This window comes from Stegostoma tigrinum, unplaced genomic scaffold (assembly GCF_030684315.1).
Source record: "Stegostoma tigrinum isolate sSteTig4 unplaced genomic scaffold, sSteTig4.hap1 scaffold_50, whole genome shotgun sequence".
Taxonomy (NCBI): Eukaryota; Metazoa; Chordata; class Chondrichthyes; order Orectolobiformes; family Stegostomatidae; genus Stegostoma; species Stegostoma tigrinum.
Window position 1 is genome coordinate 778571 of NW_026728430.1, and position 22706 is coordinate 801276.

Consider the following 22706-nt stretch of genomic DNA (forward strand, 5'->3'; position numbering starts at 1 on the left):
CAGAACAGACAAACAACATGACAGGGTACCAGCATAACAGCAGTGGTGGGAATTGAACCCACGCCTCCGAGGAGGCTGGATCTGAATCCAGCTCCTGAGACCGCTTGGCCACACAGCCACTGACAGGTGCGCTGCAAACATGATTCTTTCTGATGTTGCTACTGCAAGACAACATAAGCGAAGGCACAGGGAAAGGCTTGAACCATCCCTGTCTTGTTCATCCATTTTCGTAGCTGCCGGGAAGTGCCCAGCTCAAACATTATTTTGCCACGAGATGCTGATAGCCGCTCGATCAAATCAAAAATCAACTGAAAGCAGAGCACGTCATGTGAGACTCAGTCAGGCGACAAATGTAATGTGCCTGGGAGAAAGTATATTCGGTTATGCTTGGATAAAGTAAACATGAACTGCATGGCATTTCCAGCATTTAGATTTTCACTCTGGTGAACGATTCCGCCCTTTGCTCAAAACAGGACAACTTTCACGTTACCATGTAGCGTGAAAAACACCAGACTACTGGGAAAATGCACCAAGCTGAGCAGGTTGTGCACCGGATGATACCGTGCAACATATGTAGACTTACCTTCGACGACGTTTTGCAGTGTAAGTGGCTCAAAGATAACCCTCTGTCTGAAAAACTGAGCAAGCATTAGAATTCGAGAACGACAAATCACATTGGGAGGTTGATCGAACCTCGGTGCAGCTACGAGCTGTCATCTTCCTTGCCTTTCTCCTTACTCCAACATTTTCCAATCGTGGACATGAACAAATCTCAGGTAGCAGCCAGCTGATTTGCAAGCTGGCATGGGAGACGTGAAAAAGCAACTCAGTAAAATTTACGAAATTCCACGGTGCTTATTTAGAGATGCACAAAAGGCAGTTTCTGAACACATTTCTGAATGTAAAAGGCGATCAGAGATGTCAAATAAATGCTAACAGCATGCGATTGCTTTTTGTTCAAGAAGCGAAAAGCTGTCGCTCCTGAGTACCATCACTTCACATCCTGCTGACTGATTAAGATAGGGTTAGGGTTAGGGTTGGTGTTCATGTTCTCTTGTTGTTAGTTTCCTTCCTGTTTGTCCGATGTAGTGTTTCTCACAGTCTCTGCAGGGGATCTTGCAGATGACATTGGTCCTGTCCATGGTCGGGATTGGATCTTTAGTTCTGGTGAGCACTTGTCGTAGGGTTGATGTGGGTTTGTGTGCCACCCTGATGCCGAGTGGTCGAGAAGTCTTGTGGTGAGTTCTGACATGTTCCTGATGTAAGGAAGTGTGATGTGTGTGTCGGGGCATGTAGAATCTTTCTGATGCTGTTCCTGGAGGCATCTCCTGACACAGATCTTTGGATATCCATTATCGTTGAACAACTGGCTACAAAAAGACATGGCCAATGCTCACTCATCTTAATCCACACAGACAAGGAGCACCACCACTTCGACTGGGACAGCACCAAATTCCTGGGACAGGCAAGCCAGAGGCAAACACGAGAATTCCTGGAAGCATGGCACTCCACGAAGCAGGCTATTAATAAACACATTGAACTCGATCCCAAATACATTCCACTATGGAGGAAACCCACAAGTGAGGCAATCCATCACAATGAACCCCAGAGTTTAAAAACCAGGCGGGAAAGCACTCTGATGCTTCATCAGAAGCTGCACTGAGGATGTTACCAAGCTTGGTAACGAAACGTCTGCGGAACAACAAACCAGCTCAGCGAGCCATCCAACCTCAACATAGTCATCATTAGATTTTTAATTCTAGATATCTTTTTAGAATTGGAATGTCACCACCTGCTGTGTCAGGATTTTCAGTGAGTCGATTACAACCAGGGGGAAAAAAAAACAGATACAAACACATATGGAGACACATGTCAACATGACCATTGTATCATTTGAAACTCAAGAGGGAGAGACAGAGAGAAAGCAGGGAAGTGCGTTAACACCGTTTCAATGGATTCACCCCCAAAACAACAGAAAGCCCACTGGAAAGAACCACAGGCACAAACACACAGCCACAGAGACTCACACTAATGCACACACTCAGCTTACAGTTTTGTTTCACATCAGTCTAGCTTGCACACAGTGAGAGTTCAACAGTGACACACTAATACAGAGAAAGAAACACACAGACACATATGTACACAAAGGCATATAGACACACATTGAGACAGAAGCACACAGACACAGAGCCACACACTGAGACAAACATGTGCATACAGACAGTGACACACATACGCACACATACAAATGCTGAAACACAGAGGGAGAAAGGGATGGAACGAGTTGGAGAGAGAGTGTCAAAGGTTCTTTCTAGTTCGGAAGAATCTTGGTATGAGTTGCCTGGGCCTGAATGCACATAATATTCGCAGACAGTTCAATGATTGGAGAATATTTCCTTGTAGCTAATGTTCCTATTGATGATCCGGAGATGTGTGACAAAGGAAACAGTGAATTTTTTAACTGACAACCTTTATTGGTTAAAAGCTGAGCATCTTGATTGGTTGTGACACAGAGACTGATGTGAAACAAAACTGTAAGCTCTCTTAAACCCACGTGTGAGCCAGTTCAAATTTCAGATTGCAACAACTAAAATACCAATGTTCCTCTGCCAGTTTATCATGGAGACACAGGCCCGCAGTCAATGCAAGCACACCCATGCCACCAGGAACTGGCCGTGTGTGCTGATACATACAAACTGATTCTGCAGTCTCTCTCCAATTTACTCAGTTTAAATTCAAGCTGACTATGATTCATTTCAGGATAACAATGGGCTGAATGAAGTCTTTGCTGTAATCAAGCTGTGATTTCATGGGAACATTATAGATTTAGGCATTGATTGAATGGATCAAGAGATGAGATTAAAACTCAAGGTGGGTAGTGCTCCATTTAAATGGTTTTGACATCGCTTTTCATCATTTCGGACTTTAATCAAGGGCCCACTGAAATCATTATCTCGCTTGATGGATACTGAAATTTAATTGAGAAGAAAAAAGAATGCCTCGATCTTGTTTAGTTTGGTGATTTTTTAACCGCATGAAATGATTGTGGTTGGCCATCCAAATGTTTCCCGCCACAGGGCAGTCTGACCCTCAGGGAGGTTTCTTTAATAAACTGTTCCCGGGGGCTTCCAGCTGCACCATGACGTCATACACCATGAGCGGCGACGGCCTTCAACCACTGTGATGCAACAATGATGCTGGCTCCCGGAATATAATGATTTGTCGTGGGTCACGTGGTGCTGAATCATTCAATGAAAGGTAATTACATCCCCAAGTACTTACGTTTCTACATTACAATCTCAGACACTTCCATCTCTGACTTCAAGTTAAGCAATTCTTGGGATTCCATATTTCTATTAAGGATATTCATGATGCTACTTCCTGGTGAAATTGGAGAAATATTGTGTTTTGGTGGCTGAATTTACTGAACAATGTTTGGTAAGAGGGTCGGGAATCTCGTCAGTTGTTTCTTTTTTCCCTCAGATCCTTTTCCTGTGCTTGCATTTTAAGGCGGGTCGATAATAACGATGTACATACAGAATCAAATTCCCCAGTGCCCTACAAGTTCAGAGCAGGACACAAGCAGGGCTCCGCACACAAATCACATTAAGTTTACACCACTCATTTGCAGGCCAACTTCCCTGGAACATATGCTAGGATGGAGGCTTTTGGCGACGGAGTGTATGGATCTCAAACTTGTTTCTGATTATTTTTCAAGTTTGCCAAGGGAACAATGTTTCACGGCTGTGGTGTGCCATTGTTTGGGTAAATTCTCACTTCCTCTCATGTATAAAGTAAAACACAAACTGCTCACCATGCAGTTTACACACACAGCTGACTGCCTCTGGGTAGCTGCTTCATTCAGCCGGTAGTAGCACAATGTTAAATATATTACACTGATCTTTTATTACTTAAGCTATAGACACGACATTTTATTTTTCAATTCATCAGGATTTTCCAGCTCCTGTTGTGGCAGAGTGACATTGAATTCAGAAAGAGATGTTTCCAATCAACAGGAATTTCTTTCCTCTTACTGGACGCAGGAACAGTGATCTCTATGCAACAGCAAGAGCACATCCACAACCTCTCTTCACATTAACAGTAAGCCTGAATTTTATAATCTGTGTCGAGAGCAGGGAGTCAGAAAAAAGATGTTCTTGAGATTGAACAGTAATCCCATGAGCAACGTGGAATGTACTCCGCTCTGAGGGAATCCCAACTTGACCAGGGCTCCTCCTAACTTTGCCAAAAGGGCTGTTTGGTCTTGGGGTATGATTCTCACTTTAGGGGCTGTACAGCCCAAAAAAAATCTGAGAGATCACGTGTTTAAATATCGGACAAAGCCCTTATTAGTTGTCTTTGCTTTACCAATTCACCCGATCAACTTTCTGGAAAAAAAACGTGTTCAATGACGTTGAAACACATTAGGTGTGTTGGGTGCTCAGACCACTCTGCAGTAACTCCCCATAAATCCCTACAGCAGCTTCCTCGCTTTGGCACGGGGTCTTGTTTTATTTTTCAATTCATCATGATTTTCCAGCTCTTCCTGCTGTGGCAGGGTGACATTGAATTCAGAAAGAGATGTTTCCAATCAACAGCAAATCCTTTCCTCTTACTGGATGCAGGAAGAAGAAAATCATGTTTATTCAAGCTTTCTGCTTCTAAAATTTAGCATCCTAACATCAGGCTGCAAAACTGACCTGAGTTAGTTGCCAAGTTAAACTGACGTGACTCCCTGTCCGCTTGAGGCAATGAACCGAGGTGAGATGTGCAAAGGACAACACACAAATGGGAGTTATTGTATCATTGATTGTATACCAGGATAAACAGGGAAAACCAGTCTTGAGCACCCACATTGAACCTGTCTCCACTTGGCCTAAGTCAGCTCTCACTATCCACTATCATCATTCACTTTTCCTGATGTCCCCGCCGTTCTTGTTGCAAACTGACTGCACGTCACACAATTGCAACTGACATTGCTGGTGTGGAACTGTAACTGTGGTGAAGTGATTCTGAATAGTTCACAACATTATTCTGTTTCTAAAGATCAGTCTTTTTTTTAACTATACATGTTAACCATTAGTAGGCCATGGTAGTGAAGGTACTGAAACCTTATTACTAGACTACCAGTGAAAATCTGTTTAAAAACCAAAAGAACTGCGGATGCTGTAAATTGGGAACATAAACAGAAGTTGCTGGAAAGGCTCAGCAGGTCTGGTGGCAGCTGTGAAGAAAAACAGAGTTAATGATTCAGGTCAATGACCCCACCTTTCCGTTCTGAGGAAAGATCTCTGTTTATATCACCTTGGGCACTGTCTGATTCAGCCTTGCTTTCTCCCATCTTCCTGCACATAATACCTACAGCTCTGTTTCGATTTTGTTATTTCTTGATTTAAAGTATACAGGCTATCCCATTATCTATTACATTGTAATTTCTTATATGCGAGACCCTCCAACTACTGGCAGGCTAGTGGCTGAATAGCTCAGTGGTTAGAGCACTGGCCTTGTAAACCAGCAGTCATGAGTTTGCATCTTACTGATGCCTTAGGCAATTTTTGTACACCTGCTGTTTCCAAGATCCAAAGGAGCACTTTAAACATAATCTGAATTTATGAAAATATCATTTCTTCTACAGGCCTGAAATGTGCTTTAAATGCCACACTCCTGTTTATCTTGCCAGGAATTTGAGGAAGACCATTCGGAAGGACAGGAAGCAGCTGATATGATCAGTGTTTGAATGGAAGAGTGAGCTGAGGCCATATAGACTACAGAATGACAGGGGAAGAACTCAGGCCAAGGGCCGTGACTGAGCGCTTCCTTTATTTGCTGTAACCAGACTCTAGTTTTGAAGTCTGGAATGGGACAAAATAAGCCAAGTGGGTGAAATCCGACTTTCTGCGGTTTGATCTTTCCAGGAGCCTTTGTCACTCTTGGTAGAATGTGCCCCTGTTTGTTTCCTTCTGTAGGTAAGGTTAAGTTTCCCGAGGGAGCATGAAACAGTTTTCCCATCTCAAACTTTCCTCCCATTTGTTGTGTTGATTGAGATTAAAACATTTCGTGAAATTATCATTGAAATGAATACTTGAAACGTCACAGCACACAAGACTACAGGCCAAGTCCTGGAAACTGGGATGATGCTCCTCTTTCCATGCTGTAAAACTCAATGTTTTGATCATCTTTGAGAAGAAATTGATGTCCAGTTAAAAAAAGGCAGAAGCTGAGTTATTGAGAAATTATAGTACTTCTGTCCTCATCCCTGGTGGGCCTATTGTCTAGGATTCACCGCTTTCACTGTTCACGTCCACAAAATCACAGCAAAAGCACAGCAGCCCTGACAGGAATCCTTTCTATGTCTCGGATCAGAGAATGTCTCTAAGAACACCAGACTCAATGTCCCACCCTCTTAAAGAAGTCGAAGGTGTCTTGGCAGTCTCTGCTCAGTCGGACATCTGATTCAGAGAATCAGAGGAGAATATCCTTTTACCCAAATTCACCAATCAATCAAATTCATTTGTAAATCCACGCAGGATATTTTCATTTCAGTTCGATGTTTTAGCAATGAAGCAGCCTGCTGTTATGATAAGAAACTGAGGGTAATGCTGGTTTGTCCAAAATTATCCCACAGTGGGTGGCAGGGATACATTTCAATGTTTCTCTTAATTCAGGGGCCAGTGAGAAAAGGCGGCATTCCACTGACTGTATCTATCACTTCAGTTTGTAAATAATTGAAATGTTCATTAAGAAGTGTCAAGCAGCAGAATGAGTTGTATTGTTGTTTGTCTTTGTGTTGTAGAAGCTGGGGGACGGACAGGCAGAATTGGCCCCAAGTTGTCATCCTCAGAGTAGAGGACAGGAATGAAACTGAGTTCAGGAGTTGGGTACAAGTCACTCTGTCCTTGCTTCCACCTCTGGGTTACCCACTCCAAACTGGTCTTGGTACATTTCACCTTTCTCCCTTGCTCCCTCTCCCTCCCACATTCACACTGTCCCTCTTCCTGTTTTTGCCTCCTGTTCATATCTCAAGGGCAGTATCGATTGGGCAAAACTGCTCTGTGTCTCCAAAGACATTCTTTGAAAAACGAAACAACTGTACAACCTGACATACCTTCTTCAAAAAAAAATGTACCACTTGTGTAGTGAAGTTAGAACGCCACCAGGCGGTGGCATTGTACGAGAGGGATAGTCTGAGCCTTTGACTCATCGGTTTTCAATTCATTTAAACTTCTCCCCTGAGTCTCATTGCAGCCAGATATAGACTCGCAGATACAAATATGCACACGGACACATATGGAGATATACATCAAGCTGATCATTGTATCACTTCAAACGCAAGAGGGTCAGACAGAAAGGGGGTAAGGTATAACTCAATTTCTATGGAATTGCCTCCAAAACAACAGAAACCCCAAGGCACAAACATAATACGGCACACACTAGATGTGCACTATCTCACACACAAACGGAAAAACACAGCTACTAATACACAGATAGTTCAACTGAGATAGAAACACACACACTCAGTTACAGAGATGCACACAGACTCTCACACACACACACACACACACACACATAAACAGAGAGACATCGAGGCACACATGCAGAGACAAACATAAACACAGACACACACTGACATGTAAGCATACAGACACTGACAGACATACACACAGAAATATACATGCATATGTGCAGACACTAACATTACATACATACATACACACAGAAACACAGGACACTCATACAGACTGAGTGCAGTAACTGACACTGCTCCGAATTCAACTATCATTAACAGAGCTAGAACATAGAAGTGTAGAGCAATGTATAGGTCCTTCACCCCACGATGCTGTGCCGAACTTTTACCCTAAACCTAAGGTCTATCTAGCCTCCACCCCTACCTTATGCTATCATACATATGCCTATTTAATAGCAGCTTAAAGGCCCCAAAGAGGCCGACTCCACTACCCTCTCTAGCAATGCATTCCAGACCCCGACCACTCTGAGTAAAGAACCTACCTGTGACTTGGTTTGCTCCATATCTGGACGATGTGTGTATCTACCTCCAATCAATTTAAAACTATTTCCCATCATAATAGCTCCCTCCAACCGTGGAAAAAGTCTCTGGCTGTCCACTCTATCTATACTTCTGATCATTTTGTCAACCTCCCACCCTTCATCATTCTAAAGAGAAAAGCCCTAGCTCTCTCAAATGTTCCTCCCTCGTACTGCCTTCGTTCCATTCCAGGCAACATCCTGGTAAATCTCCTCTGCACCTTTGCCAATGCCTCCACATCTTTCCTGTAATGAGGCAAACACAACTGGACACAATATTCCACTTGTGGCCGAACCAGGCTTTTGTATAGCTGGAGCATAACTTCACGGCTCTTGAACTCAATCCCTCTATTAATGAAAGCTACCATACCATACGCCTTCTTAACAACTCAATCCACCAGCTTTCAGGAAACTTTGGACATGAACCCCAAGATCCCCATGCTCCTCCCAACTGCCAAGGATTTTTCCATTAACACTGTATTCTGCTTTCAAGTTTGTCCTTCCAAAATGAATCTCCTCACACTTTTCAGGGTTAAACTCCATTCGTCACTTGTCTGCCCCACTCTGCATCCTATCAATGTCCCTTTGTAACCTAGAACAGCCCTTTGCACTATTCATAACTCAACCCACCTTTGTATCATCCATGAACTTGCCAATCCACCATTCCATTCCTACATCAAAATCATTTACAAAAACTACAAATAGGAAGAGGACTCAAGACAGATCCTTTTGGTACATCAGTCGTAACTGAACAACATGTTGACTATTTTCCATCCACTACCACCCTTTGTCTTCTCAGGGTCAGCCAAGTCTAAATCCAATCTGCCATATTTTCCCTACCCATGCCTCCTTACTTTCTGCATGAGCCTACCATGGGGAAACTTAACGAACGCCTTACATAAATGCATGTATACCACATCCACTGCTCTACCTTCATCCATGTGTTTGGCCACTTCTTCAAAGAATTCAATAAGGTTTGTGAGGCCTGATCTATCCCTCACAAATCCATGCTGCTTGCATCAATCAGATAATTCCCAGCTTTTACTGATGAACTATCAATGGGAAAGTGGGACAGTCCTATGAAATCCCTCATTCTATTGTCAGGAAAGAGGTGACAGTGTTTGATAAACTTAGGATTATTTGTACAATGAACAAACTTCCACTTGTGCAACAGATCCATGTAATCCCCTGATGTTCACCTGTGAAATAGATTGACATTCATTCTCAGAAACTAATTGAAAGTAATCGCCGGTCTTTGATGGTTACCTACAGCTCGACTCATACCTTGCGTTAGTCTGTGTGAAAATACTGTGTTCACCTGTAGGATCAATTTGTGTGCCTGGCTGCAGAAGGTTCCGTTCCCTTGTCTGGATAAAAGTGTTTCATACCCATTTTGAAACTGCAGCCTTGCCTCTGTGTGGGTTTTAGGTCTGAGGCCAATGTGTGTGTGTGTGTGTGTATGTGTGTGTGTGTGTGCGCGTGCGTGAGTGAGAGAGAGTTTGTGAGAGTGCGGGTCGGGGGGAGGGGTGCAAGGGAGGAACAATCATGAGACATTGGACTGAACTTCTGAGTTGCTGCTTTATTTCCCCCTCCTCCTCCACACTCCTCCCCCGCCCACCTCTAACGTCACAAAGAAGCTTCTTGGTTTGCTCCATATCTGGACGATGTGTGTACCAGGTACAGACAGCTCGGAACTGATTGGGTAGCTGGGATTTGGGAGGAGTGAAGGATTTGAATGACATAACTTGGGGTTTATAAAATTGGTTGTGACAGCCATACTTATCTTGTTCATGTGGATGAAGCCAGGAGGTGAGCATCAGAGTTATTCTTACTGTCTGTGTCAGTGTGAGTACAGCTGGAATCTCAGTGCCAGCTTTGGCCCTGTACCACCCTCTTCCTGAAGCAACCCTGGTGAGTATTGGCTCCTCAGACTCTGTATCTTTCCTGAATTCCTGGCTGTATCTCACTGACTTCTCCTCTTCTTGCCTCTCTTTTTCTCTGCTTTCTCGCTTTGCGTCCCTGTCTTTCTCTCTAAGTCTCTCCTTTTGTCTCCCTTTGCTTTATCTCTGTCAGTCTCTTTCTCTCTCTCTGCCTCTCACATTCTACTCTTGTCTCTCTCTATTTCATTCTCTCTCTCCCTCTTTGTGTTTCTGTCTCTTTCTTTCAAAGTCTCTCCTCTTGTCTCCCTTTTGGTCTTTCTCAGTCTTTGTCTCTTTCTCTCACCTGAATCTCTGTCTCTCAGTCAACTCTGGATCATTTTGTTTCATTCTCTCTCTCTCTCTCACGAGCAACCACTCTTTGCCCCCCACCCCTCTCTCTTGGTTCCCTCCCCTATCATTCTCTCTCTCTCTCTCTGTCTTTTCCCTCCATATTTCTCTCTCCTTTCCCTCCATTTTTCTCTATTTCATCTCCTGGTGTCTTGTTGCACTGCCTCTTTCTTTCCTACACCACTCCAAAAATTTTGTTTCCATTCAAAATTGCCGAATTCCAACCGCCCCCTCCACAAATATGACTGTCCCTACAAATTTGACCCTAGAATTTTGTTATTTAATTTGAGACTCTCTCATTTCACATTCTTCTTCCTCAATTTTCTGCCTACAATATAACCGCCAAGTTTCGCTGCCGCCCAGTTTTGTCCCTCTCTTTACCTCCCAGAGGAATGTCAAACTTTTGTCCCACCCTTACAGTATTGTACCCCCATCCCAAATCCTTGTGCTGGTGAATGCAATATTGCACCCCCCAATACCAATATTTTGTGGGCCTACCGAACAAATATTGTCCCCTCAATTATGGCATTTCCCAATTGCAGTTCCACAAAAGTTTGTTCTCCATCGCAATTTTGCAAACTCCCCACTAAGTCATCTCAAATATTGCCTCCCACAAATTTGCGCACCTGTTTAAATATTTCCCCTGTGACTTTTACCCCAATGAAAATGTTCAGCCTCACAGTTTCTGATTGCTGCCCGTGTAGCTACACCCTCTTTCTTCATTCCTCTGTGACGCCTCCACTGTGTATAGATAGCCCACTGTATCTCCCTCCATGTGCAAAACCCAAATATCCCCTCACCCTCACTGGATCCCTGACTGCACCCCAGAGATACTCTGGCCTGTTCATTGACTGCCTTACTGCAAAGCAAGATCCCATTTCGCAGGCACACCCCAAGCCCGACTACCACTCACTTTAGCCAAAGTGTGATGGTGCAACATGTAGGCACTGCAAGGACCAGGAAGATCCCCTGGCATTTCGCATGAAGAACAGAGAAGGACAGAGATGGAGATGGAGAGAGAGAGCGAGAGAGAGAGAGCGAGATCCCATTGAAAACAAGGAAAAAGAGAAAGAGGAGAGAGACACAGAGATAGGAGAAAGACAGAAATCCCATGGACAGGACTAGAAAGGACAGATATAGAGAGTGGGAGAGACAGAAGGGACAGTGAAAAATCGAGAGAGAGAAGAGCAGACAGAGAGATACCATTCAGAACGAGTGACAGAGATGGGGGGTGGTGTGGGGATGCAGACAAAATGACCCTCAGGAAGGAACATCAAGATCACACAGGACAATGAGAGAGAGAAAGAGAGTGTTGAGGAGAGGTGAATGGGTAAACTTGGAAATCAGCAAGACTGAACAATGAAATGGTTCTTGAAAAACCTGGGAAGGGGACAAGACATTTGGAGGGAGGAATATGAAGGGATGTGGGAGAGTGAACAGGGGTGGATGTGAAGAATGATGGGGAGACAAGGATTTATAGAAAACTGTGGGAAGGACAGGAAGGTGAGAATATGGAGGCAAAGAGAGTCGAAGGCAGTGACATCAGACTTAGCAGCAGCCCCCTTTTTCCACTTTGTCTCCCCCACACCTCCAGCCCAGAGCTCATCCCCTTGTGTTACAAATCTCAGGGACAGCCTGAACCCCATAATTATTTTCCCCTGTGAGCGTACACGTGTGCAAATGAATGACAAGGCGACAGGCTGGTTTATTATCATGCTCTCATTTCTCTCTTTCTCTTTGGTTCCAGCTCTGTCCGAAGCTTCCTCACGGCAGGACAATTTAATTCTCCCAATCAGTGCTTCGTCCCAAATTTCAGCTCCTGAATCTAATCTCCTCAGGGGCGAGGTTGGAAAGACAGACAAGAAATGAAAAAAAAAACCTACACCCATCACCTAAAACACAGCAAAATCACACCATTCTCTGCCCGAGCTTCCAAAATCTGACCCTTTCCCCCAATTGCCCTACCACCTCCAGAACAGCCCATCATCTTCAAGAGGGAACAGGAAGAGGCTCAAACCACCTCAGTGTTTCTGTTTAAAGGGAGGACAGAGAGATATGTACTCCAGATGGTGGGGCTCCCCTCCACCGGACATCCCCAACTACACGACCCCCCACCCCGAACATCTCCACTGCCAGAGATTGTGTCCACCACTGTATGTGTATAAGCTTCAGTCTCTCAGTAATCTCCTCTGGTGGAAGAGAAGGAAATTGATCCATCAAAGCCAAAGTTTTGAAACAAAAATGAAGAGAAACGTATGAGATTCCATCACAGGCCTCTTTCAAAATTTCCCCAATTTATCAGCACTTTCCCTGATTTTAAACCCAGAGAATAGGAACAAATTTGACATCGGATCAGGGGAGAAATGCTTTCTGACTGCATCCAGTGTTTACTTTCTGAGAGGCTGGACAATTAATCACTGATGGGGAGTCACTCACCGGAGCCTGCGTCTCTCTCTTTGTCCCTCTAGATGAGTTTCTGACTCCCTGCGGGAAAAAAAACAATAAAAAGACCAAAGACCGTCCCACTCCCATTCAGCAGGCATAGACCCCATGACCACTACTTCCAGGATTGGGGCTGTTTCTACATGACATATTAATGATGAACTGATACACTTACTTTTCTCTCTCTCTCTCTGTCCCTGTCTCTATCACTGTCAGTCTTCCCTCCCTCTCTCTGTCCCAATCCACCTCTCTATCTCTGTCCAACTTTGTCCTACTCTTGAGAATTGATCAAACTCTCCCTCTCTCTCTCTGTCACTTTTCTGTCTGTGGCTGTCCCTCTGTCTCTCTTCCTCTCTGCCCCATCCACCTCTCCATCTCTGCTCTGCTTTCTGCTGCTCAACAATCGCTCTCTCTCTCTCTTCCTCTCTGCCTGTCTCTGCCCCATCTCACTCTCTCTCACTCCTCTGTCCCTCTATCTTCTTCTCTTTGACGCCATCGACCTCTCCGTTCAGCTTTTCTTGCTCTTGACAATCGGTATCTATTTCTCTCTCTCTATCTCTCTCTCTCTCCATTTCCTCTGTTTTGATTGAAACACTCCTGGCTTACATTTTCCACAAGTTGCAATCTCCCCGCCGTGTCTCCTAGATGTTTGCGACACCAATATCACATTTTGGAGGGTGAGGCGATGACAAGAGGTGGGAGTGATCGGAGTTGAGGGTAAAGGAGGGACGATGCATTTCACCCACTAAAAGCTGTCAGCAGTGTCCGTTCAGGGCCCTGTAGACAGACACACAACACGTTTGAGGCTGTTCCGCAGACCAAGGGGATGCACAGCAAGATTCCACAGGCAGCCACTTAATGTACCTCGAAGGGATTCCCTCAAAACTTTGTTGGAGCCAACCACACCCTGCCCCCACAAACTGAAGGACTGACTGCGGAATGAAGGACATTCTGCACAGCAGCATCCCAACAGCTTTCCCCAGCTTCCCCATACTGAAGAGACTAAAGGTTTCCATATTCTTCACCGGCCAAGATCAGAAGCGCCGACACACCCACCTCATCTGAATTTGGAAATGGTGGACCCCTGCTCCTGTAGAGGAAAAGGCTGCAGGCTGTCCCCACACAGCAAGATTGCAACGTGAAAAAAGGATTCCCCCACTGAGTCCACCAGCAACTACTAAACACCCCATTTTAACTTAGACCTCAGCTCAGACTGAACACTGGAGTTAATCCCTCACCCCCTTTTCCTCAGAACCTGTATCTATGTCCCTCAGCCCTGTCCCTCTTTCAGCTGTCTCCAATTTCCCTCCATACCACCATCTTGGCCCCTACACTCTCCACTGTGCCGGTTCCCACAAGCAGCAAAACAATAGTCACTTGTTGATGAGAGAGGATTAATTTCACACCAAACATTGGCCGTGAGGGAGTGTGGGTGTCAGGCCCTGCAGTCTCGGCCCCTTTGAAATATTGATCCCCCTCCTTATCTCCAATCCAGAGCCTGCGCTGATCTCCCCATTCCTCCAACGCTCACCCCCAGAGAGAGGAATGAAGTCCCAGTCAATGGAAACAATTCGCTCCATTTACTCACAAACTTCACACAGACCAACCGGGGGTGGTAGGAGGGAATGGCATATAGAGGGGGTGGGATCCCACTCCCTTCCGATATCCTGGCACACCCATCCCACCCACCTCCCCATTAAAATGACAACAAGTCACAGCAGAATTTCTTCCAGATTTTCCAAGATGAAATACAGGGAAGTAACCAGCTGGATGGAGAAACAGGGGAATCCAGCCTTTCCCTCCCCTTCCCCATTGCCCTCAGATCACCACATTCAAGTGGAGCCTGCACCTTTTTTTATCCCTCGCCACCCCAGGGCCGCCTGAAGTTCAGATACGACTCTCCTCGATGATTCACAAAGCTTTCAATTGTATCAGTCCTGTCCTTGTTTGTTTTACCAAAACACAGTACCGTGTATTTTTTCAAATTTAGACTCCATCTGCCACTCCTGAGCCCATTGACCCAATTGAACAAGCTATCTTTGTAATCTTAAATATCTTCATTGGCCACCATACCAGAAATTTGGGAATCACTCACAAACTTACTAACCATGCCTTCTATCGTCCCATCTGAATCATTTACACAAATGACAAACGAAAGTGGACCCAGCAGAAGACCCTGTTGAACAGGTGTCCATTCTGAAAAACAACATCCAGCACCAGTTTGTCTCTTGCCATTAACAAACTCTGTATCCAATTAGCAAGCTCATCCTGAATCCCATGTGATCTAACTTTAATAATGCATTTCTCACAAGGAACTTTGTTGAAAGCTTCACTTTACTCCAAGTAAACAATGTGAACAGCTGTGCTCTTATCAACCTTCTTAGTCACTTCCTCACAAAAACTCAATGAAGTGTGTGGGGCGTGATTTCTCTTGCGTAAAACCATGCTGGCTATCCCTAATCAGTCAGTGCCTCTCTATATGCATCGGCTCACAGATTTATGGTTCTCAGGCTTCTCCTCACATCAGTTTTCAAACAGATGCAAACACCAGCCATTCTCCAGTTATTAGAAACTTCACCATTATTTAGAGATGATACAAATGTTTCTGCAGCGGCTCACAATTTTCTCCCTAACTTTCCAAAATGCCCTAGACATACTTGCTCAGAACCCAGAGAATTATCCACATCTATACCTTTTAAGACCACCAGCACTTCCTCTTTTATAATGTGAACTGTTTTCAATATATCATTATTTATTTCCCTGAGTTCTCCAGCCTCCGTTTCTTTCTCCACAGTAAAAACAGAGGCAAAATATTTACGTAATATGTTTCCCAACTCCTGAGACTCAACACAAAGATCAACTCCTTCATCTGTATGGAGCCCAACTCTCTCTCGTTGCTCTCTTTCTCTAATGTACTTGTGGCATTCCTTTGAGACATCCTCAAACTTACTCACCAAGACTATCTCATATCTCTCTTTGCTTTCCTGGTGCTCCTCTTAGGAATGCCCCCACACTATTCATACTATTCGAAAGATTCATTTTCACCCAATTGTTTATGTCTAATATGTGATTTTTTTTAGTTTTATTTAACAAGTCCTTCATCCCTGCAATCAATCTTGTAAACGTCCTCTGGATCCCTCAAACACCAGCGCATCTTTTCTTAATACAGGACCCAAAACTACTCAATTTTCCCACTGCGGTTTGACAAGCACCTTTTATAGCCTCAGCAGTACATTTCTGCTCGAGCTGTCTTCAAATGAATGTCTACATTGCCTTTGCCTTATTACCACTATTTGAACCTGCATATCAACCTTACAAAGAATCCTGAGCTGAATCTTTTAAGTCTCTTTTGACTTTAGATTTCTGAAGGTTTTCCGTGTTCAGAAAATAGTCTATGTCTTTACTCTTCCCACCCAAATGAATAGCCTTGCACTTTCCTTCACTGGATCCACATGCCACTTCTTTGTGCACTCCCCCAGCCTGTCCAAGTCATTTTGAAGGCTTCCCACAGCATCGATACAACCTGTCCCTCCATCTATCATTGAGTCATCTGCAAACTTAGCGACCATGTCCTTAATTCCTTTGTCCAGCTCATTAATAAATTGCATGAATAGCTGTGGTGCCAACACTTGCTCCTGCTCAACTCCACTAGTCATCCGGCTGTCAATCTGAAAAAGTCCCCTTTATCCCAACTCTTTGCCTTCTGCCAGTCAGCCAATCCTCAATCCATGCCAGTACTTTGTTCCTAAGACCACGGGCACTTCCCTTATTTGGCAGCTTCCTGTACGGCAGCCAGTCAATGCCTTCTGAAAATCCAACAGATCACTTCCACTGGTTCCCCTTCATCCAGGATGTTCAGTACCCCCTCAAAGAATTTCATCAGATTTGTCAGGCATGAAGCCCCCTTGGTGAAGCCACGCTGCCTCTTCCAAGTACACCATGATCACATCTTTACAGTGACCTGCCACACTGTTTGAAACAAAGGTTTTTTTTTTTCACTTTTATCCAGAATATTTTAAAAATTGCTTTCAGTCATGAATGTTTTGAACTGCAAAGTCAAATTACCATTGAGATCTGTGAACTCTATGTTGTCTCAGCAGGATTGTCAAATGAGTGAATTCCTTCCCCCACACAGAGCAGGTGAATGGCCTGTTCTCCAGGGTGGCTCTGTGCTGTCTCAGCAGGGCTGAGGAGTGACCCAAGTGTTCTTTTCTTTTTCCTCACATGCAGCAGGTAAATACATTCTACCCAGTGTGAACTTGCTGGTTTACTGAGAGTTGAGATGATCACCTGAACCCAGTCCCACAATGAAAGCCTCCGAAAAGATACCTCATCATGTGAAAATGTTGATGGGACATCAGTTCGACAGAACTTCGATAGCACTTCCCACAGACCGGACACTTCAAAGGTTTCTCCTCAATTTGAACACATTGATGATAAAACTACCTCCAAGATCTTGCATAGGGATACCCATAATCGCAGCATTTATAAGGTCTCTCCTCAGCTTGAACATGTAGATGACAATTCAGTTCCCAGGAGCTTCTGCAGCGCTTCCTGCAGTCTGGGCATTTGAAAGATTTCTCCACAGTGTGAATTTGCTGGTGTCTCAGGAGGTTAGACGACTGAGTGAATCCCCTCCCACACTCGGAGCAGCTGAATGGTCTCTTCCCAGTGTGAACCTGCTGGTGTTCTGTGAGGTTGAATGATCACCTGTACCCAGTCCCAGAGTGACAGAACCTTTTCAGGGTGAACATGTTGATGGGATATCAGGTCCGGGGGTTTTGTAGCATTTTCTGCAGGCTGAGCATTTAAAAGGTCTCTCATTAATGTGAGCTAGTTGATGCGACATGAGATCCCTGGGACTTATAAAGCACGTCCCACAGTTTAGGCATTTAAAATATCTCTCCTCCACGTGAGCACTTTGGTGGATCATCAGGTCCCCAGGTGTTTTATAGTATTTTCCAGTCTCGACATTTAAAGGGTCTCTCTTCAGTGTGAAGATGTTGATGGGCCGCCAAGTTTCCAGAGGTTTTATAACATTTTCCACAGTTTTGGCATTTAAAAGGTCTCTCATTAATGCAAGCTAGTTAATGGGACATCAGGTTCTGGGATGTTCTGAAGCATTTTCCAAAGTCTGAGCTTTGAAATGGTCTCTTATCAGTGTGAATGAGCTGGCATTGCAGCAGGTGAGATGACTGAGTGAATCCCTCCCGACACATTGAGCAGGTAAATGGCCTGTTACTGGCGTGAATCTGTCGATGAGGTTTCAGCTCAGAAGAGGAAATGAATTCCTCCCCACAATCTCCACATTTCCACAGTTTCACCCCAGTGTGACTGCATTTGTGGTTTGTGAGGTCTGATGATTGGCTGAAGCCTTGTCCACACACACAACATGCGTAGTTTCTCTCCAGTGTGAATGGACCGTTTTCCTACCAGGTTTAAAATCTGATCATGTTCCATTTGTGATGAAATGAGCGTGACGTTTGGTTGTGTTCGTCTTCCCCTTCTAATATCCTATGAAATTGACATCAAACAAAAAACAAGAGAGTCAGAGACAATCTCTCACAAGACACTGGCTTCTGTGTGAAGATAGAGAATGAAAGCGAGGGATTTTGAACACCGGCAACTTGATCAGAACTTTGTCAGAGTCATTTAAACACCCAGCCTCCATCATTGAGAAGGGGCAGGGTAGCAGGTGGATGTGAACACCAACATCTCTAAATTCCCTCCAGGTCACAAACCATCCAAACTTTGCTGACATCCAGTCCTGGTGGAGCAGAAATTTCCTCCCATTAACTAATGACAAAACCAAGGCCTTTATCATGTTTCCCCAACACAAACTCCACTGCCTCACAACTGACTCCAAACCCTCTGTGGCAATTGCCTGAGTTTGAAACAAAACGTCATAACCATGGTGAAATATTTCATCCCGAACTGAGTTTTCAGCCACATATCCCCACCGTCATTGAGACTGCCTAATTCTGCCGCAGTAACATTACCCAACTCCTCCGAGTCTCTGCTCATTTGCTGCTGAAACACTCATCCATTCCTTTGTTACCTCTCGACTTAACTATCATTACACATCTCCTCACGGTCCTCTCACATTCCCCTCTCTGCACTTGTCTTATTTCTCTGCCTCTACTTTTGTGTGTCCTTGAGCTCTGTTTAGTGTTTTTTTGCTTCCTTCCACTGAGTGTATCTCAATGAGATTTTTACCACTGCTCATTCTCCCAACCATGTGCTGCTGTCTTAACAGCTTTCTCTTCCCACATCAGCTCTCTCAATGCTGTAAGGGAAGGAGGTTCCACTTTAGGAGGTACAAATACGTGGACAGATTATGGAAAGATGTAGGAGCAACAGGGTGTTGGTGACGGGAGATTTTAATGTTCCCAACATTGACTGGGATTCACTTAGAGTTATGATCAGAGATAATGGGAACTGCAGATGCTGGAGAATCCAAGATAACAAAGTGCGAAGCTGGATGAACACAGCAGGCCAAGCAGCATCTCAGGAGCACAAAAGCTGACGTTTCAGGCCTAGACCTTTCATCAGCGAGGGGGATGGGGAGAGGGTTCTGAAATAAATAGGGAGATGGGGGAGGAGGACCGAAGTGTTTATCCACTTCACAAGCACCTTCCACCCCAACCTCAAGTTCACCTGGGCCATCTCCAACACATCCCTCACCTTCCTGGACCTCTCTGTCTCCATCTCATTTACCCAGCTAGAAACTTATGCCCATTTCAAGCCCACCGACTCCCACAGCTACCTAGAGTACACCACCTCCCACCCAAACCCTGCAAAAATTCCATTCGCCTTCACCACATCTGCTCCCAGGATGAGGCATTCCACTCTCACACATCCCACATGGCTGCGTTCTTCAAGGACCGCAACGTCCCCCTGCAGTGGTCAAGAATTCCCTTGACCACGTCTCCCGCATTTCCCACAACACATCCTTCACACTGCGACCCCGCAATAACCGCCCTAAGAGAATCTCTTCTGTCCTCACATACCACCCCACCAACCTCCGGATACAACACTTCATCCTCCGACACTTCCGCCATCTACAATCCAATCCCACCACCCAAGACATTTTCCATCCCCAACCTTGTCTGCCTTTTGAAGAGACCACTCACTCCGTGACTCCCTTGTTCGCTCCACAATCCCCTCCAACCCCACCTCTCCAGGCACCTTTCCCTGCAACCACAGGAAGTGCGACACTTGCCCCCACACCTCCTCCCTCACCCCCATCCCAGGCCCCAAGATGACTTTCCAAGTGGAGGGTTGGGGACCACTTTGCAGAACACGTCCGCACGGTTCACAATAAACAACCGCACCTCCCATTCGCAAACCATTTTAACTCCCCCTCCCATTCCATAGACGACATTTCCATCGTCGGCCACCTGCAGTGCCACGATGATGCCACCCGAAGGTTGCAGGAACAGCAACACAAATTCCATTTGGGAACCCTGCAGCCCAATGGTATCAATGTTGGCTTCACAAACTTCAAAGTCTCCATCTCCCCCACAGCATCCCAAAACCAGCCCAGCTCGTCCCCGCCTCCCTAACCCGTTCTTCCTCTCACTTATCCCCTCTTCCCACCTCAAGCCGCACCTCCATTTCCCACACACCAACCTCATCCCGCCTCCTTGACCTGTCCGTCCTCCCCGGACTGACCTATGCCATCCCCACCTATACTCTCCTCTCCACCTATCTTCTCTTCTATCCATCTTCGGTCCGCCTCCCCTTCTCTCCCTATTTATTTCAGAACCCTCTCCCCATCCCCCTCTCTGATGAAGGGTCTAGACCTGAAACGTCAGCTTTTGTGCTCCTGAGATGCTGCTTGGCCTGCTGTGTTCGTCCAGCTTCACACTTTGTTATCTTCACTTCGAGTTAGTGGTTTAGATGGAGCAGAATTTGTAAGGATCATGGGGGAGGGCTTTCTAGAGCTGCATGTAAATACTCCAACTTATGAAGGCGCCATACTGAGCCTGGTGTTGGGGAATAAATATTGATGGACAAAGAAGAGCGTAGTCCTGAAGGAAGAGTGCTAAACTGGGGGAAGGCCAACAAAAGCAAAATTTGAAAGGAAGTGGGGAAAGTGGATTTGGAGCATCTGTTTGAGGGTAAATCCACATTTGATATGTGGGAGACTTTTAAAGAGAGGTTTATTAGACTGTAGGACAGACATGTCCCTGTGAAAATGAGTGACAGAAAGGGCAAGATTAGGGAACAATGGATGACAGGTAAAATTGTGAGACTGACAAAGAGGAAAATGGAAGCATACATAAGGTCTAGGCGACTGAAAACAGACGAAGCTTTGGAAGAATTTGGATAAGCATATGGGCGTACACGGAATAGTATAGGTTAGATGGGCTTCAGATTGGTATGACATGTTGGCACAACATCGAGGGCCCAAGAGCCTGTACTGTGCTGTAATGTTCGGGAAAATAGGACTAACCTGAAACGAAGAAATAAAAGGGCTGAAAGGGATCGTGAAATATCTTTAGCAAACAGGGGTTAGCAAATTCCCAAAGCCTTTTGACATACATAAGGAGCAAGAGGGTAACTGGCGAAAGAGTTGGCCCAGTCAAGAATGAAGGAGGGAAGTTATGCAAGGAGTCAGAGAAAATGAGTGAGATTCTTGATGAGTACTTTAACTCTGTATTCACTTAGAGAAAAACATGACAGATGTTGAGGTTGGTGATAGATTTTTGATTACTGTTGGTCAAGTGGGCATAAGGAGGGAGGTTGGGGGAGTGTTGGGTATTCTGAAAGGCATTAGGGTTGGCAAGTCCCCTGGCCCAGATGTCATCGATCCCAGGCTATTGAGGGAAGCGAGTGAAGAAATAGCTGGGGCCTGAACAGATATCTTTGCAGCATCCTTGAGCACGGGTGAGGTCCCGGAGGACTGGAGAATTGCTAATGTTTTCCCCTTGTTTAAGGAGGTAGCAAGGATAATCCAGCAAATTATGGGCCAGTGAACTTGACATCCATGATAGGGAAGCCATTGGAGAAAATACTGAGGGATAGGATCTATTTACATTTGGAAGAAAATGGGCTTATCAGTGATAGGGTGCAGGAAAGTTGATGTCTTACCAACTTGATAGAATTCTAAACCAGCTATTCTAAATGCTAAACCAGGCGGTCATGCCCACCCCAATCCCAAGAATGACATTGTTTTTTAAAAAATGCCCTTCCAAATACCTGCATTATCTCCAATTCCATACTCCTGAAAATTCTTGTTTTTTAATGTTTCACATTTGGTGCCCTCAGGTTTTAGCTGCCAAGGCCACAAATGGTGAAATTTCCTAACTAAAACTCTCCCTTTCTCTGCCTCAGTTTTACACTTGAAAATATGCCTTCAAAACAACAAATTTGACCATAAAGCATTTTGTCACCTTCCTAACATCTTATTGATGATTCTGGTCAAACGTTGCATTGTAATACTCCTGAGGAACAATCTGGAAGTTTCCACTCAGTGAAAGATACTACATTGATATCAATTAATTGTCATTGATTTGGACACATATCACAGTTCCTTCATCACCATTTCATGAGTCACTCCACGCTGAACAGCATTGTGGGAGGTACTAAGGAAATATAATTGCCAGCAGCAAATGGTCAGGCAATTTTCTGCTGTATAAACCTCATTTAGAGAGTGGATGAAAGTAACAATAAAATATCTAGGATAGTCACACCCGTTATTGGAGACAGAGGAACTTAGACATGACAGAGTTGATCGAGGAGAGCAGAAATGAACCAGGACAATGGATGGGCTCTCATTCATCAGTGTTATACAGCAACTTTTAACATCAGTCTCACAATATTATGGGGGTGAGAAAATTCTACCAACCATGTGCTGCTGCCTTAACAGCTCTATCTTCCCACATGAGCTCTCACAATGCTGTGAAAGAAAGAACACCAGCCCCAGAGTCAGATGTCTGAGAACAGCAC

At 44.8% G+C, this 22706-nt stretch overlaps 1 long non-coding RNA gene across 1 annotated transcript in view; it reads right to left on the bottom strand.

Moving 5' to 3' along the window:
- Positions 1-22706, bottom strand: part of LOC132208662 (uncharacterized) — a 56253-nt gene that overhangs the window by 31694 nt on the left and 1853 nt on the right. Inside the window, exon 2 of the long non-coding RNA XR_009444785.1 lies at positions 16818-18266. This is a non-coding gene — a long non-coding RNA (uncharacterized LOC132208662). The remainder of the gene's footprint in view (positions 1-16817; positions 18267-22706) is intronic.